At 40.0% G+C, this 17,799-nt stretch overlaps 1 long non-coding RNA gene across 1 annotated transcript; it reads right to left on the bottom strand.

Moving 5' to 3' along the window:
• Positions 1-3,996: 3,996 nt before the first annotated feature.
• On the bottom strand, positions 3,997-17,501 carry LOC137097049 (uncharacterized). Its single transcript, XR_010909941.1, has 2 exons — positions 17,265-17,501; positions 3,997-5,386 (listed from the first exon to the last, which is right to left on the bottom strand). It is a non-coding gene; the product is annotated as an uncharacterized lncRNA (long non-coding RNA).
• Positions 17,502-17,799: the final 298 nt, after the last annotated feature.

The following is a 17,799-nucleotide window of genomic DNA, read 5'->3' as shown; positions in this document are numbered from 1 at the left end:
AGTAGAACAACAACAATAACATGATGATGATGATTATGAAAATGATGAAAGTAGAACAGCAACCACAACAAGATGATGATGATGATGATGATGATGATGATGATGATGATGATGAAAGTAGAACAACCACAACATGATGATGGTGGTGGTGGTGGTGGTGATGATGGTAGGACAACATGATGATGATAATGATAAAAGTAGAACAACAACATGATGATGATGAAAGTAGAACAACAACAATAACATGATGATGATGATTATGAAAATGATGAAAGTAGAACAGCAACCACAACAAGATGATGATGATGATGATTATGATGATGATGAAAGTAGAACAACCACAACATGATGGTGGTGATGGTAGGACAACAACATCATGATGATGGTGATGATGATGATGATGATGATGATGATGATGATGATGATGAAAGTAGAACAACAACAACAACATGATGACGATGATGAAAGTAGAATAACAACATGGTGATGATGACGAAAAGAGGACAACAACAATGATGATGATGATGATGATGATGATGATGATGATGAAAGTAGAACAACAACATGATGATGATGAAAGTAGAACAACAACAATAACATGATGATGATGATTATGAAAATGATGAAAGTAGAACAGCAACCACAACAAGATGATGATGATGATGATGATGATTATGATGATGATGAAAGTAGAACAACCACAACATGATGGTGGTGATAGTAGGACAACAACATCATGATGATGGTGATGATGATGATGATGATGATGATGATGATGATGATGATGAAAGTAGAACAACAACAACAACATGATGACGATGATGAAAGTAGAATAACAACATGGTGATGATGACGAAAAGAGGACAACAATGATGATGATGATGATGATGATGATGATGATGATGATGATGAAAGTAGAACAACAACATGATGATGATGAAAGTAGAACAACAACAATAACATGATGATGATGATGATTATGAAAATGATGAAAGTAGAACAGCAACCACAACAAGATGATGATGATGATGATGATGATTATGATGATGATGAAAGTAGAACAACCACAACATGATGGTGGTGATAGTAGGACAACAACATGATGATGATGATGATGATGATGATGATGATGATGATGATGAAAGTAGAACAACAACAACATGATGATGAAAGTAGAACAACATGATGACGATGTTGATGATGATGATGATGATGAAAGTAGAACAGCATCCACAACAAGATAATGATGATGATGAAAGTAGAACAACCACAACATGATGGTGGTGGTGATGGTGATGGTAGGACAACAACATCATGATGATAATGAAAGTAGAACAACAACAATAACATGATGATGATGATGATGATGATTATGAAAATGATGTAAGTAGAACAGCAACCACAACAAGATGATGATTATGATTATGATTATGAAAGTAGAACCACCACAACACGATGGTGGTGGTGGTGGTGATGGTAGGACAACAACATGATGATGATGAAAGAAGAACAACAACAATAGCATGATGATGATGGTGATGATGATGATGATGGTGATGATGATGATGGTGGTGATGATGATGATGATGATGAAAGTAGAACAACCACAACATGATGGTGGTGGTGGTGGTGATGGTAGGACAACAACATCATGATGATGATGAAAGTAGAACAACCACAACATGATGATGGTGGTGGTGGTGGTGATAATGGTAGGACAACAACATGATGATGATAATGATAAAAGTAGAACAACAACATGATGATGGTGAAAGTAGAACAACAACAATAACATCATGATGATGATTATGAAAATGATGAAAGTAGAACAGCAACCACAACATGATGATGATGATGATGAAAGTAGAACAACCACAACATGATGATGATGATGATGATGATGATGATGATGATGATTCTCCCTCCCTTTCTGCCCAGATGTGAAGAGTCTGCAACCCCCCCACCCCCCACCCCCATCCCCACATCCCACCCTAGCAGGCCTCCTCCATTCAATGCGCAAATCATAAAGCGGATGCAATGAAAACCAGAGGCCATAAAACTGCAGCATGCCCGCTGCTGTGGGGCCCAGATGTGGGGAGCTATTATGGGTCGGGGGTGGGGGTGGGGGGCTTAGAAGAGATGGAGTGTGGGGTGTCAGCCAAAGAAGCACCGTCAGCTCGGCTCATCTGGGGACCCCCTCCCCACCCCACCCTGAGCGCATTCCTTCCTATTGTGTCAGAAGATGAAGTTTCAGGAAGGCGGAGGAATGGCTTCAGCAGATAATACACAACTGTGGTAGATGAGGCCTGGGCCAACTTGGGCCCTCCAGGTGTTTTGGACTACAACTCCCACAATTCCTAACAGCCTACCGGCTGTTAGGAATTGTGGGAGTTGTAGTCCAAAACACCTGGAGGGCCCAAGTTGGCCCAGGCCTCATCTACCACACCAAGTACCATTAATTCCAGATGATCTGCTTTGAACCGGATTATATGAGTCCACACTGCCATATAATCCAGTTCAAAACAAATCATCTATTTGCGTGGGAAAGTCCCACGCAAAACCCACTCTCTCGCTATTTTTGCGGGTAACAAAAGCAACTCAAGCGAGTGACCACTTGCCACTTTGAGCAAGGGAAGGAGAAGAAAGAAAGAGTGCAAAAAGAAGAGGGAATGGGGACACGCGTGGGAGGCTTCAGACACGCGTGGGGGGACCCACGGTCACGTGGCGTGGGCGGTTGGATACAGGGACGTGTTTATGCCTATGCATTGACTCTTTGTCGGAAGATTAAGTAATGGGGACACGCGTGGGAGGTTTCAGACACACGTGGGAGGACCCACGGTCACGTGGGCTGAGCAGTTGGATACAGGGACGAGTTTATGCCTATGCATTGACTCTTTGTCGGAAGATTAAGTAATGGGGACACGCGTGGGAGGTTTCAGACACGCGTGGGAGGACCCACGGTCACGTGGGCTGAGCAGTTGGATACAGGGACGAGTTTATCTCTATGTATTGCATCCTAATAGGGAGACTAAATACGTGAGTGGGGGAAAGTCTGCGCCCAGACACGCGTGGGAGTCCTTCTGCCTCACAAAAAATATCCAAATCCCACAATTTGGACTCCAACTCCCAATATTCCTAATAGTGAGCTCTCCACGTGCTCACTCAAGCGAGTGGACACTTGTCACCTTGAACAATGGAAGGAGAAGAAAGAGTGCAAAAAGGAGAGGGAAAGGGGAACACGCGTGGGAGGGTTCAGACACGCGTGGGAGGCCCCACGGTCACGTGGCGTGGGCGGTTGGATACAGGGACACGTTCATCCCTACACATTGAGTCTTTGTCGGCAGATTAAGTAAATGAGTGGAGGAAAGTCTCGGCCCAGACATGCGTGGGAGCCCTTCTGCCTCACCGAAAATATTAAATGTTCTCCACGTGCTCACTCAAGCGAGTGAGCACTTGTCACCTTGAACAAAGGAAGGAGAAGAAAGAAAGAGTGCAAAAAGGAGAGGGAAACGGGGACACGCGTGGGAGGCTTCAGACACGCGTGGGAGGCCGCAGTGTCACGTGGCGTGGGAGGTTGGATCCAGGGATGCATTCATCCCTTTGCATTGCGTCGTAATAGGGAGACTAAATAAGTGAGTGGGGAAAAGTCTGGGCGCGGACACGAGTGGGAGCCCTTCTACCTCACAGAAGATATTAAATGCTCTCCACGTGCTCACTCAAGCGAGTGAGCACTTGCCACCTTCAACAAAGGAAGGAGAAGAAAGAAAGAGTGCAAAAAGGAGATGGAAAGGAGACAGGGCTTCAGACATGCGTGGGAGGCCCCACGGTCACGTGGCGTGGGCGGTTGGATAAAGGGACGCGTTCATCCTTATGCACTGCGTTGTGATAGGGAGACTAAGTAAGTGAGTGGGGGAAAGTCTGTGCCCAGACACGCGTGGGAGCCCTTCTGTCTCACAGCAAATATTAAATGTTATCCACGCAAAAAAACAAAACAAATATTTTCTGTCCCTTTATTTGGTGATGTTTGCTTTCTTTCCTTGTTATATATGTGATGAACCACTTGAGTTAAGGACATAAATAAATAATGTACTGTTTCCACCAAGAGAATAAAAACCGTTTACTTTAGAGGCGTGGAAATCCCTCCCGTGGGAGGCCCCAGGGACCTCCAAAGTCTCCTTTGTGTAAAAAGAATGATGTCCCGATCGTTTCCAGGAATTAAAAGGCATTAATTCTCTATTTGAGTTAAACTCCGTGGAAAGGAAGTGTCTCCCGTGGGAACGAGGATCCTTTTGGGAGAGACACGCGTGGAATGGCTCGATCTGGCGGCTCTTTGAGGCCGTGAGCTTCTGCTTCTGGGGAGGCTTCCAGTCGCGGGATCCCGTTCTCTGCCGCGTGTTTCCATTTCCTGCGCGAACAGATCCCGTGGATCTCGCAGTTCCTCTCCTTTCCCAAAGCGCCAGCCTTTCATTTCACGGAGGGTCGCAGAAATGCCGTGGATTCGATTGGATTAGAATCCTAGAATCCTTAAAATGGAAGAAACCCACGAAGGTCATCCAGTCTGACCTCATTCTGCCGTGAAAAAAAGGTACAATTAGAGGAAAACATAGAAATTATAAAACACCAATATTGGCGGTAATATATTGATGCAAAATAATAATAATAATAATTCCACTCAAAACTGGGGATTTCTTTAATTTCCTCTTCTCAAGGTGCCTCATCACCTGCGTGGGTATTTCTGTTTGTAGAGCCATTCGGTTCTTCTAATTTTCCTCGGTATTGGTTTCGCGTGGGATCAATCCCACCTCCGTGGGCTCTTTCCGCATGGCTTTCGAGGGTCTTTTTTGCGTGGGAAGCTTGGTCTGACTCTTTTAGGTATTTTCCCCGTGGGAAGCTTGGTAGCACAATTTTTCCAAGTCGTCGCTGTATTCGGGAGGAATTCTGGCACTTGTGTGGGTTTCCTTCCCACGCGCGTTGGCGTTTTCCCGGTCCTCGCGCGTGGGAGGCATGGAGTGAGTGTTTGTGCCACGGAGCCCCATGGAGAGGTCAACCGAAGTCGTTGGATTAGGCCCTCTTTTCTTTTCCACTTTGCCCAGAATGTGGGAAGGACTCCACGCGTGGAGATTCCACCCTCAGCTCGTTTTCGACTTTGGGGATACTGCCCCCCAAAGTCATGGAAGCCACGCGTGAGATTTTTCTCGCGTGGGGTATATTTCCGACCAAGTTCCCGTGGAAAGGTCCTGGAAGCCATGCGTGAGATTTTCTCGCGTGGGGTATATTTCCGACCAAGTTTCCATAGAAAGGTCCTTGTCTGTCGGCAGAGGATACTTCTTTCTCTCCTGCCTTTGTCAGAAAGGCACGCCCGTCCACGCGTGTCCCCCGTGGGTCCCTGGGGAGGAGAGAAAATATTGTCTGAGGAAAGGAAGGCGCTCCCCCCACCCGCCCCTTCCCCAAAGCAGACCGAGGGTCTCTCTCAACGGATCCCTCCCCTTCTCAGAGAAAACAGCTGCGGCGTCGCGCGGGGATTTGTCACGACAGAAAGTCACCAGCTGCTTCTGCCTCGCTTTGCCCCCCCCCCCCCGCCTCTCGCGGCAGCCCTTGGGATTCTTTCCCCTTCTCCATCGATCCCCGTGGGTGGGGGGAGCCATTGCAAATTGGGGGGGGGGGGTCGTGGGCATTTTCGGGGGTCTCCCTTAGCTGCGGTCTGTGGCGTTTGGGCAGCAAAGGGGGCTTTTTTATGGAGCTGAGGGGCGCCTTTGGTCAGGGCCTACAGCTGACCCGCTTGGAGGTCCGAGGCGGCGTGACCGTTCCACGTCACGCGTGGAAACGGACAGCGCGCGTGTTTCTCGCGGCAGGACTCTCAAAAGGTCGAAAAACTCTCAAAAGAGCGAAAAAATAATTTAAAGTAAGACTTCTTTCTGTTTCTGTTCATACTGACCCTATTATTATTATTATTATTATTATTATTATTATTATTATTTCCACCAAGGAAATCAATACAGCATAATCAATACAGCAAAACCACTTTCTTCAATATCAATAGTCAATGTTTTGTGTCGTCCGTCGCTTTGGTGGAAAGCAAAGGGATTTATTAATACTTCCCACGATTCAAGAAGAAATCATTTCGGTGTGTTTCGTGGGCCCGGGTCAGTCCCGCGTGGGGCAGTTCTGGCCTGTTCTCACATAACCCTGACGCGTGTCCTGGTTCACGGAAATGAAAGGCCACATTAAACCCCCCACCCCCGTTTTTGCTTCGCCGTGGGGCCTGGTTTGAGCTCGAACACGCGTGGGCAGCGCGGAAAGGGCGTGCAAAAGCTTTTCCTGGGATCAAACCTTACTGAAAGATGCGCATGCACACGAGCAACAACAACAACAACAACAACACAATAAATCACTAGGAATCATTGCGGTGTCTTTCGTGGGCCTGGGTCAGTCCCGCGTGGGGAAGTTCTGGCCTGTTACCACATAACCCTGACGCGTGTCCTGGTTCACGGAAATGAAAAGCCACCTTAACCCCCCCCCCCGTTTTTGCTTTGCCGTGGGGCCTAGTTTGAGCTCGAACACGCGTGGGCAGAGCGAGACGGGCATGCAAAGGCCTTTGCCAGGACCAAACCTTACTGAAAGAGGCACATGCACACGAGCAACAACAACAACAACAATACAATAAATCACTAGGAATCATTGTGGTGTGTTTCGTGGGCTTGGATCAGTCCCGCGTGGGGCAGTTCTGACCTGTTCTCACATAACTCTGACGGGTGTCCTGGTTCACGGAAATGAAAGGTCATATTAAACCCCCCGTTTTTGCTTCTCCGTGGACCCTGGTTTGAGCTCGAACACGCGTGGGCAGCGCGGGACGGGCGTGCAAAGGCCTTTCCCGGGACCAAACCTTACTGCAAACTATGTTATATGGTGAGTGTAGACTTCTATGGAGTATGCATTGAAACTACATTACATGGTGAGTGTAGACTTTTATAATGCATGCATCACATGCAGATGGAAACTACATTATCTGGTGAATGTAGATGTCTATAATGCATGCCTTGAAACTACATTATATGGTCAGTATAGACTTCTCTAATGCATGCATTATCTGCAGATTGAAACTACATGGTATGGTCTTATAAACTTCTCTAATGCATGCATTCTATACAGTTTGAACACATTATATGGTGAGTTTAGACTTCTATAGAGTATGTATTGAAACTACATTATATGGTGAGTATAGATGTCTATAATGCATGCATTGAAACTGCAATATATGGTCAGTATAGATTTCTATAATGCATGCATCATGTGTAAACGATATTATATAGTGAGTGTAGACTTCTATAGAGCATGTATTGAAACTACATTACATGGTAAGTGTAGACTTCTATAATGCATGCATCACATGCAGATGGAAACTACATTATATGGTGAGTGTAGATGTCTATAATGCATGCCTTGAAACTGCATTATATGGTCAGTATAGACTTCTCTAATGCATGCATTATGTGCAAACTATATTATATAATGAGTGTAGGCTTCTGTAGAGTATGTATTGAAACAACACTATATGGTGAGTGTAGATGTCTATAATGCATGCACTGAAGCTACATTATATGGTCAGTATAGACTTCTCTAATGCATGCATTATGTGTAAACTATATTATATGGCGAGTGTAGACTTCTATAAAGTATGTATTGAAACTACACTATATGGTGAGTGTAGATGTCTATAATGCAAACATTGAAACTACATTATATGGTCAGTATAGACTTCCCTAATGCATGCATTATCTGCAGATTGAAAATATGCATTCTATACAGTTTGAACACATTATATGGTGAGTGTAGGCTTCTATAAAGTATGTATTGAAGCTACATTATATGGTGAGTATAGATTTCTATAATGCATGCCTTGAAACTACATTATATGGTCAGTATAGACTTCTCTAATGCATGCATTATCTGCAGATTGAAAATATGCATTCTATACAGTTTGAACACATTATATGGTGAGTGTAGGCTTCTATAGAGTATGTATTGAAACTACACTATATGGTGAGTGTAGATGCCTATAATGCATGCCTTGAAACTGCATTATATGGTCAGTATAGACTTCTCTAATGCATGCATTATCTGCAGATTGAAAATATGCATTCTATACAGTTTGAACACATTATGTGGTGAGTGTAGGCTTCTATAGAGTATGTATTGAAACTACACTATATGGTGAGTGTAGATGCCTATTATGCATGCCTTGAAACTGCATTATATGGTCAGTATAGACTTCTCTAATGCATGCATTATCTGCAGATTGAAAATATGCATTCTATACAGTTTGAACACATTATATGGTGAGTGTAGGCTTCTATAGAGTATGTATTGAAACTACACTATATGGTGAGTGTAGATGCCTATTATGCATGCCTTGAAACTGCATTATATGGTCAGTATAGACTTCTCTAATGCATACATTATCTGCAGATTGAAACTACATGATATGGCCTTATAGACTTCTCTAATGCATGCATTATATACAATTTGAACACATTATATGATGAGTGTGGATGTCTATATTATTATTATTATTATTATTATTATTATTATTATTATATACAGTTTGAACACATTATATGATGAGTGTGGATGTCTATATTATTATTATTATTATTATTATTATTATTATTATTATATACAGTTTGAACACATTATATGATGAGTGTGGATGTCTATAATGCATGCATTGAAGCTACATTATATGGTCAGTATAGAATTATCTAATGCATGCATTAGGTGCAAACTATATTATATGGTGAGTGTAGCCTTCTCCAATGCATATGATATAGTCAGTGTGTAGAGTCTTTGGGGGGAGCTGGAAGGGGGTCTCCCCGCCCCTCCCCCTTAGAGACCCCCTCCCCTCCCCCCCCCCCGTATCCGAGGGGGGGGTCCTTGCTTGCCGGCTGGGCTTTACGAGCGCGGGGATCATGGAGCGATTTGTCGGCGGCTTTTACGGCCGCAGTGAAACCCAAAACCCGGCCGGGCCTTAATGGCTCCCAGACGCGGGTGGGTGGGTGGGTGGAGGGCCCACTCGGGAGGGTGAAGAAGGGAGACCTCCGCCGCCGCCGCCGCGGGACCCCCCCCCCCTCTCTCTCTGCCTGCCTGCTGGGAGGCATCCGCGGGGGCTTTGAAAAGCTCTTTGCAGGCCGCTTTTTATGGCCCCTTCCCCTTTTTACGGGCCTGTCGCCCGTCTGCCTTGCATTAGCCGGAGGGGAGGGGAGGGGGCGGCTTGGGGGGCAGGCAGGCAGGCCGAGGGGCCCGATCCACGGATGGACTTCCAACGGGGGACCCCAGGAAAGTGGGGAGGGGGAGAGAGGGGGCAAGGGAGGAGGAAGGGGCGCCGGACAACAGACCTGGAGGAGAGTGAGGAAGGGGCTTCTCCGAGTAAGGAAGCACAGCCTGGGGGAAATATAGATAGATGCCATTAGTAGTATTAGTATAGAATCATAGAATCATAGAATCAAAGAGTTGGAAGAGACCTCCTGGGCCATCCAGTCCAACCCCATTCTTCCAAGAAGCAGGAATATTGCATTCAAATCACCCCTGACAGATGGCCATCCAGCCTCTGCTTAAAAGCTTCCAAAGAAGGAGCCTCCAACACACTCTGGGGCAGAGAGTTCCACTGCTGAACGGCTCTCACAGTCAGGAAGTTCTTCCTTGTGTTCAGATGGAATCTCCTCTCTTGTAGTTTGAAGCCATTGTTCCGCATCCTAGTCTCCAAGGATTATTAAGGTCATAACCATCATCATCATAATCAACAGCAACAACATTTAGGGTGGGCCAAAAGTCACAAATGATTCATTATTGTTATTATTATTATTATTATTAGGCACAAAATCTCAATGTGGCCCTATATCACTATTAAATAATAATAATTATCATTATCATCAACATTCCGAGTGGGTCAAAAGTCACAAAGGATCCATTATTATTATTATTATTATTATTATTACTATTACTATTATTATTGGGCAGAAAAGTCTCAATGTGGCCCTATACCATTATCAATATCATTAAATTATTATTATTATTATTATTATTATTATTATTATTATTATTTAGAATGGACAGAAAAGTCTGAATGCGACCCTATATCATTATCATTGAATTATTATTATTATTATTATTATTATTATTATTATTATTATTATTATATAGAATGGACAGAAAAGTCTGAATGCGACCCTATATCATTATCATTGAATTATTATTATTATTATTATTATTATTATTATTATTATTATTATATAGAATGGACAGAAAAGTCTGAATGCGACCCTATATCATTATCATTGAATTATTATTATTATTATTATTATTATTATTATTATATAGAATGGACAGAAAAGTCTGAATGCGACCCTATATCATTATCATTGAATTATTATTATTATTATTATTATTATTATTATTATTATTATTATTATTATTATATAGAATGGACAGAAAAGTCTGAATGCGACCCTATATCATTATCATTGAATTATTATTATTATTATTATTATTATTATTATTATTATTATTATATAGAATGGACAGAAAAGTCTGAATGCGACCCTATATCATTATCATTGAATTATTATTATCATTGAATTATTATTATTATTATTATTATTATTATTATATAGAATGGACAGAAAAGTCTGAATGCGACCCTATATCATTATCATTGAATTATTATTATTATTATTATTATTATTATTATTATTATTATTATTATTATTATTATATAGAATGGACAGAAAAGTCTGAATGCGACCCTATATCATTATCATTGAATTATTATTATTATTATTATTATTATTATTATTATTATTATATAGAATGGACAGAAAAGTCTGAATGCGACCCTATATCATTATCATTGAATTATTATTATTATTATTATTATTATTATTATTATTATTATATAGAATGGACAGAAAAGTCTGAATGCGACCCTATATCATTATCATTGAATTATTATTATTATTATTATTATTATTGGGCAGAAAAGTCTCAATGTGGCCCTATATCATTATCAATATCATTAAATTATTATTATTATTATTATTATTATTATTATTATTATTATTATTATTATTATTATTATATAGAATGGACAGAAAAGTCTGAATGCGACCCTATATCATTATCATTGAATTATTATTATTATTATTATTATTATTATTATTATTATTGGGCAGAAAAGTCTCAATGTGGCCCTATATCATTATCAATATCATTAAATTATTATTATTATTATTATTATTATTATTATTATTATTATTATTATATAGAATGGACAGAAAAGTCTGAATGCGACCCTATATCATTATCATTGAATTATTATTATTATTATTATTATTATTATTATTATTATTATTGGGCAGAAAAGTCTCAATGTGGCCCTATATCATTATCATTATCATTAAATTATTATTATCATCATCATCATCATCATCATCGTATAGAATGGACAGAAAAATCTGAATGCGGCCCTATATCATTATCATTGAAATATTATTATTATTATTATTATTATTATTATTATTATTACCATCATCATTATATAGAATGGGCAGAAAAACCTCAGTGTGGCCCTATATAATTATCATTGTTATTATTATTATTATTATTATTATTATCATTAAATTATTATCATCATCATCATCATCATCGTATAGAATGGACAGAAAAATCTGAATGCGACCCTATATCATTATCATTGAATTATTATTATTATTATTATTATTATTATTATTATTATTACATCATCATTATATAGAAAGGGCAGAAAAGTCTCAATGTGGCCCTATATAATTATCATTGTTATTATTATTATTATTATTATTATTATTATTATTATCAACATTTCGGGTGGGCCAAAAGTCACAAAGGATCCATCATCATCATCATCATCATCATCATCATCATCATCATCATATAGAATGGGCAGAAAAGTCTCAATGTGGCCCTACATCATTATCATTGTTGTTATCATCATCATCATCATCATCATCATCATCATCATCATCATCATCATCATCATTATAAGCAACATTTCGGGTGGGCCAAAAGTAAAAAAGGATCCATTATTATTGTTATTATTATTATTATTGTTATTATTGTTATTATTGTTATTATTATTATTGCCCCCCCCCCCCCGCGCAGTGGGCTGAACTTGCTGACCAAAAGGTCTGCGGTGGGGCGAGTTCCCGCTGTTAGGCCCAGCTTCTGCCAACATAGCAGTTCGAAAACATGCAAATGTGAGACTTAAGAAAAGGAAGGAAGGAGAGAAGGAGGGAGAGAAAGAGAGAAAGTAAGAGGGAAAGAAGATGGGAACGAAGGCGGGAAGGAGAGAAAGTAGGAAAGAAAGAAGGCTAGAGAAGGAAGGAAGGAGAGGAGGGAGAAAAAGAGAGAAAGAAAGAGGAGAAGAAGAAGGGAAAGAAGGAAGGAAGGAGAGAAGGAAGGAAAGAAAGAAGGGTAGAGAAGGAAGGAGAGAAAGAGAGAAAGAAAGAGGGAAAGAAGAAGGGAAAGAAAGACGGAAGGAGAGAAAGAAGGAAAGAAAGAAGGCTAGAGAAGGAAGGAAGGAGAGAAGGAGGGAGAGAAAGAGAGAAAGAAAGAGGGAAAGAAGAAGGGAAAGGAGGGAAGGAAAGAAAGAAAGAACGAAAGAAAGGAGAGAAGGAGGGAGAGAAAGAGGGAAAGAATGAGGGAAGGAAAGAAAGAAAGGTAGAGAAGGAAGGAGAGAAGGAAATAACAAAGTGAAAGAGAAAAGGAACGAAAAAGAGAAAGAGGGAAGAAAGGAAGGAAGGAGACAAGGAAGGATAGAACCAAAGAGCAAAAGAAGCGAGAAAGAAACAGGTAGAGAAGGAAGAAAGTAGAAGGGAAATAAAAAGAGGGAAGGAAGGAAAGAGGGAGGGAGGGAAGGAATGAGAGAAAGAAAGAAGGAGAGAAAGAGGGAGGGAAGGAAGGAGAGAAAGAAGGAAAGAGGAAGGGAAGGAAGGAGAGAAAGAAAAAAGGAGAGAAAGAGGGAAGAAAGGAAAGAGGAAGGGAAGGAATGAGAGAGAGAAAGAAGGAGAGAAAGAGGGAGGGAAGGAAGGAGAGAAAGAAGGAAAGAGGAAGGGAAGGAAGGAGAGAAAGAAAAAGGAGAGAAAGAGGGAGGGAAGGAAGGAGAAAAAGAAAAAAGGAGAGAAAGAGGGAGGGAAGAAAGGAAAGAAGGAAAGAAAGAAGGCTAGAGAAGGAAGGAAGGAGAGAAAGAATGAAGGAGAGAAAGAGGGAAGGAAGGAGTGAAAGAAAGAAGGAGAGAAAGAGGGAGGGAAGGAAGGAGAGAAAGAAAGAAAGAAGGAAGGAAGGAAAGAAGGAAAGAAGGAAAGAAAGGAGAGAAAGAGGGAGGGAAGGAAGGAAGGAGCGAAAGAAAGAGAGAGGGGGGGAGGGAGGGAAGGAAGGAGAGAAAGAAAGAAAGAAAGAAAGAAAGAAAGAAAGAAAGAAAGAAAGAAAGGAAGGAAGGAAGGAAGGAAGGAAGGAAGGAAGGAAGGAGAGAAGGTTGGCCACAGCAACGCGTGGCGGGTACAGCTAGTATCAACTAAATACATGGATTAAAATTTTAAAACCTAATACACATAATTAAAATATATTTCAATTAGGTTGCTGTGAGTTTTCCGGGCTGTCTTATTGTTGTTATTATATAATAATAATATCATCTTCATACAGAGTTGGCCAAAAAGTCACATTATTGTTGTTGTTGTTGTTGTTTATTTATTATATCTGGGTCTCCCCTCCTTAAGGGGATTACCATATACGAAGCTATGGTACTGGACGTCATGTAAATGTATGTCCTACATATAGTGCATCTATAATGTTATTGTATGGGAACTCAAAGCAAAACCATCCCCAAAGTTGCCTGCTGCCCGAGGCTGCTCTCTATCTCTGGCCCTGAAGTTGGTCAACCGGCTCCTTTAATCTCATTCAGATTCAAACAAATGTAAAGCTTCCAGGTATTTACTTACAGGTGACTATATATATTTTGAAGAGAGTCACCTGGCATTTCAGACTAAAATCCTGGAGAAATTAACCCACTTCCACGGGCGGTGAAACGGATTCTATGGATTTTTTTCCTTCACTCTGTTATTGACGGGTTTGTATTTTTCTGGGAAGGAAGACACCCCCTCCTCTCCATTTTGCCGGACTTAAAGTGACCGGAAGTGGACCAGCGTGGGAGTGGGAGGGGGCGCGAAGGAAACCCACTCCCCTCCAAAGAAGAGGGGAGGTCAAATTGGCCATTATTATTATTATTATTATTATTATTATTATTATTATTATTATTATTAATGTCCAAGCGACAATCTCCCTTTTCCAAAAGGGGCAAAAAAAAGAGGGGGGGGGTCCCCATTTTTTCAGCTTTCAAGGGAGGGTGGTCCCCAATTTCCCCACGTCTGAGGGTCAACAAACCCTCTTTCCAAATAGTCCCTCCAGAATTAGTAGATCATTATTATGAGGGACCCCCAAGGTCAAGGGGGGAAATCGTATTTCCAAACACATAAGTAAATATATAAATGTAAATATAAATATAAATATAAATATAAATATAAATATAAATATAAATATAAATATAAATAGATATAAATATATAAATATATAAATATATAAATATATAAATATATAAATATATAAATAGAAATAGAAATAGATATAGATATAGATATAAATATAAATATATAAATATAAATATAAATATAAATGTAAATATAATAAATATAAATATAAATGTAAATGTAAATGTAAATATAAATACAAATATAAATAGAAATAGAAATAGATATAAATATAGATATAAATAGAAATATATAAATATATAAATATAAATATACATATAAATATAATAAATATAAATGTAAATGTAAATGTAAATATAAATAGATATTGATATAAATATATAAATATAAATATAAATATAAATATAAATGTAAATGTAAATATAAATACAAATATAAATATAAATAGAAATAGAAATAGAAATAGAAATAGAAATAGATATAGATATAAATATAGATATAAATATATAAATATAAATGTAAATGTAAATAGAAATATAAATACAAATATAAATATAAAAATATAAATATAATATATATATATATATATATATATATATAAATATATAAATATATAATATGAATATGAATATGAATATGAATATAAATATAAATATAAATATAAATATAATGGGGAGGGGTCCCTAATCCCTTGCAGAAAATAGAGAGAGAAAGATTAAAGGGTATATTGTGAAAAGGGGCTTCCAGGAAGGGAAAGGGAAGAAAAAGAAAGGAAATTGAGGGGAAGGGGCAACGAGACCCCCCCCCAATTTAATTGAATGGCTTAGTAGATTATTATTATGAGGGAACCCCCAAATCAAGGGGGAAAATAATCTTTCCAAATACATAAGTAAATATAATAGTAATAATAATAATAATAATAATAATAATAATAATAATAAAGGGGAGGGGTCCCTAATCCCTTGCAGAAAATAGAGAGAGAAAGATTAAAGGGCATCTGGTGAAAGGGGGCTTCCAGGAAGGGAAGGGGAAGAGGGAAAAGAAAACTGACGGGGGCAGCGAGGAGACCCCTCCCCAAACTAATTGAATGGCTTAGTAGATCATTATTAAGAGGGAACCCTCGGGTCAAGGGGAAAAATCATTTTTATTACTACTAATAATAATAATAAAGGGGGGGGGTCCCTAATCTGAGGGAGAATCCTTCTAGAAAAAAGAGAGAGAAAGGTTAAAGGGGCTTCCGAGAAGGAAGAGGAAAGAGGAAAAATAAAATGGGGGGGGGGGGGGGCAGCGAGGAGAGCCCCTCCCAAATTAATTGAATAGCTTATGAGATAATTATTATGAGGAACCCCTAGGTCAAGGGAAGAATCATATTTCCAAATACATAAATCAATACAATAATAATAATAATAATAATAATAATAATAATGGGGAGGGGGTTTCTAATCCCAGAAAGGATAGAAAGGGCATCTTGTGAAAAGGGGCTTTCGAGAAGGGGAGGGGAGGAGGAAAAAGAAAATTGAGGGGGAGGGCAGCGAGGAGAACCCACCTCCCCCCCCCCCCGAATTAATTGAATAGCTTAGATCTTTATTATGAGGGAACCCATAAGTCAAGGGGAGGAAATAGTTTTCCAAATACATAAATTAATAATAATAATAATAATAATAATAGACAATTGAGAGGTGGGGGTAGCGAGGAGACCCCCCCTCCCAAATTAATTGAATAGCTTGGAAGATCATTATTATAAGGAACTCCAGGTCAAGGGGAGGAATCATCTTTCCAAATACATAAGATAATAATAATAATAATAATAATAATAATAATAATAATAATAATAATAGACAATTGAGAGGTGGGGGTAGCGAGGAGACCCCCCCTCCCAAATTAATTGAATAGCTTAGAAGATCATTATTATAAGGAACTCCAGGTCAAGGGGAGGAATCATCTTTCCAAATACATAAGATAATAATAATAATAATAATAATAATAATAATAGAGAGGTGGGGGCAGTGAGGAGACCCCCCAAATTAATTGAATAGCTTAGAAGATTATTATTATTATTATTATTATTATTGAGAGGTGGGGGCAGCGAGGAGACCCCTCCCCAAATTAATTGAATAGCTTAGCAGATCATTATTATGAAGGAACCCATAAGTCAAGGGGAGAAATTAGTTTTCCAAATACATAAGTAAATAATAATAATAATAATAGTAATAATAATAATAATAATAATAGAAAATTGAGAGGTGGGGGCAGCGAGGAGACCCCCCCCCCAAATTAATTGAATAGTTTAGTAGATCATTATTATGAGGAACAAGGGGAGGAATCAACCTTTTAAATGCATAAGTAAATATAATAATAATAATAATAATAATAATAATAATAATAATAATAATAAAAAAAACAGAAGAAAATTGAGGGGTGGGAGCAGCGAGGAGACCCCCCCCCCGAATTAATTGAATAGCTTAGCTGATCAATATTATGATGAACCCCCAGTTCAAGAGGAGGAATCAACTTTCCAAATATATAAGTAAATATAATAATAATAATAATAATAATAATAATAATAATAATAATAATAGAAAATTGAGGGGTGGGGGCAGCAAGGAGGACTCCCCCTCGCCGAATTAATTGAATAGCTAGAGAGTCGTGCCCCCCCCCCCTTCTCTTAAAAGCCGCCGGAGTGTCACTCACCGGAGCCCCCCGGCTTCTTCCATTCTGAGGAGGGAAAGAAAGAGGGAGGGTCCTAGGTCTTAGATTGGGGGGGGGGGCGTCAGTGGAGGAGAAGGCTCCGCCCGGAAGTGGCGGCTTAGCGCCCGGGGCTGTTGCCCTTCGGCGAGGGACAGGAGGAGGAAGAGGAAAAGGGAGGAGGAAGAGGAGGAAGAAGAGAGAAAGGGAAAGGAAAGAGGGGGCTGCTCCCCACCTGCGACCCTCCCTCCTTCCCTCCCTCCCTCCCTCCCTCCGCTTCCCGCCTCTTTGCAACTTGGTGGGGAAGTGAGCCTCCCTCTCCTCCTTCTTCTCCTCCTTCTCCTTCTTCTTCTTCTTCCCAAAAGGCTTCTTCCGCCGCCGCCGCCCGCCCGCCCGCCTTCCAGGCTGCAACGCCGGGGCGGGCGGCGGGGTCTTCTTGCCAAGGAAGGAAGGAAGGAAGGAAGGAAGGAAGGAAGGAAGGAAGGAAGGAAGGAAGGAAGGAAGGAAGGAAGGAAGGAAGGAAGGAAGGAAGGAAGGAAGG

This window comes from Anolis sagrei, chromosome 5 (assembly GCF_037176765.1).
Source record: "Anolis sagrei isolate rAnoSag1 chromosome 5, rAnoSag1.mat, whole genome shotgun sequence".
Classification (NCBI taxonomy): domain Eukaryota; kingdom Metazoa; phylum Chordata; class Lepidosauria; order Squamata; family Dactyloidae; genus Anolis; species Anolis sagrei.
The sequence above is the reverse complement of the archived record's forward strand: the minus strand, read 5'-3'. Positions and strand labels throughout refer to the sequence as shown.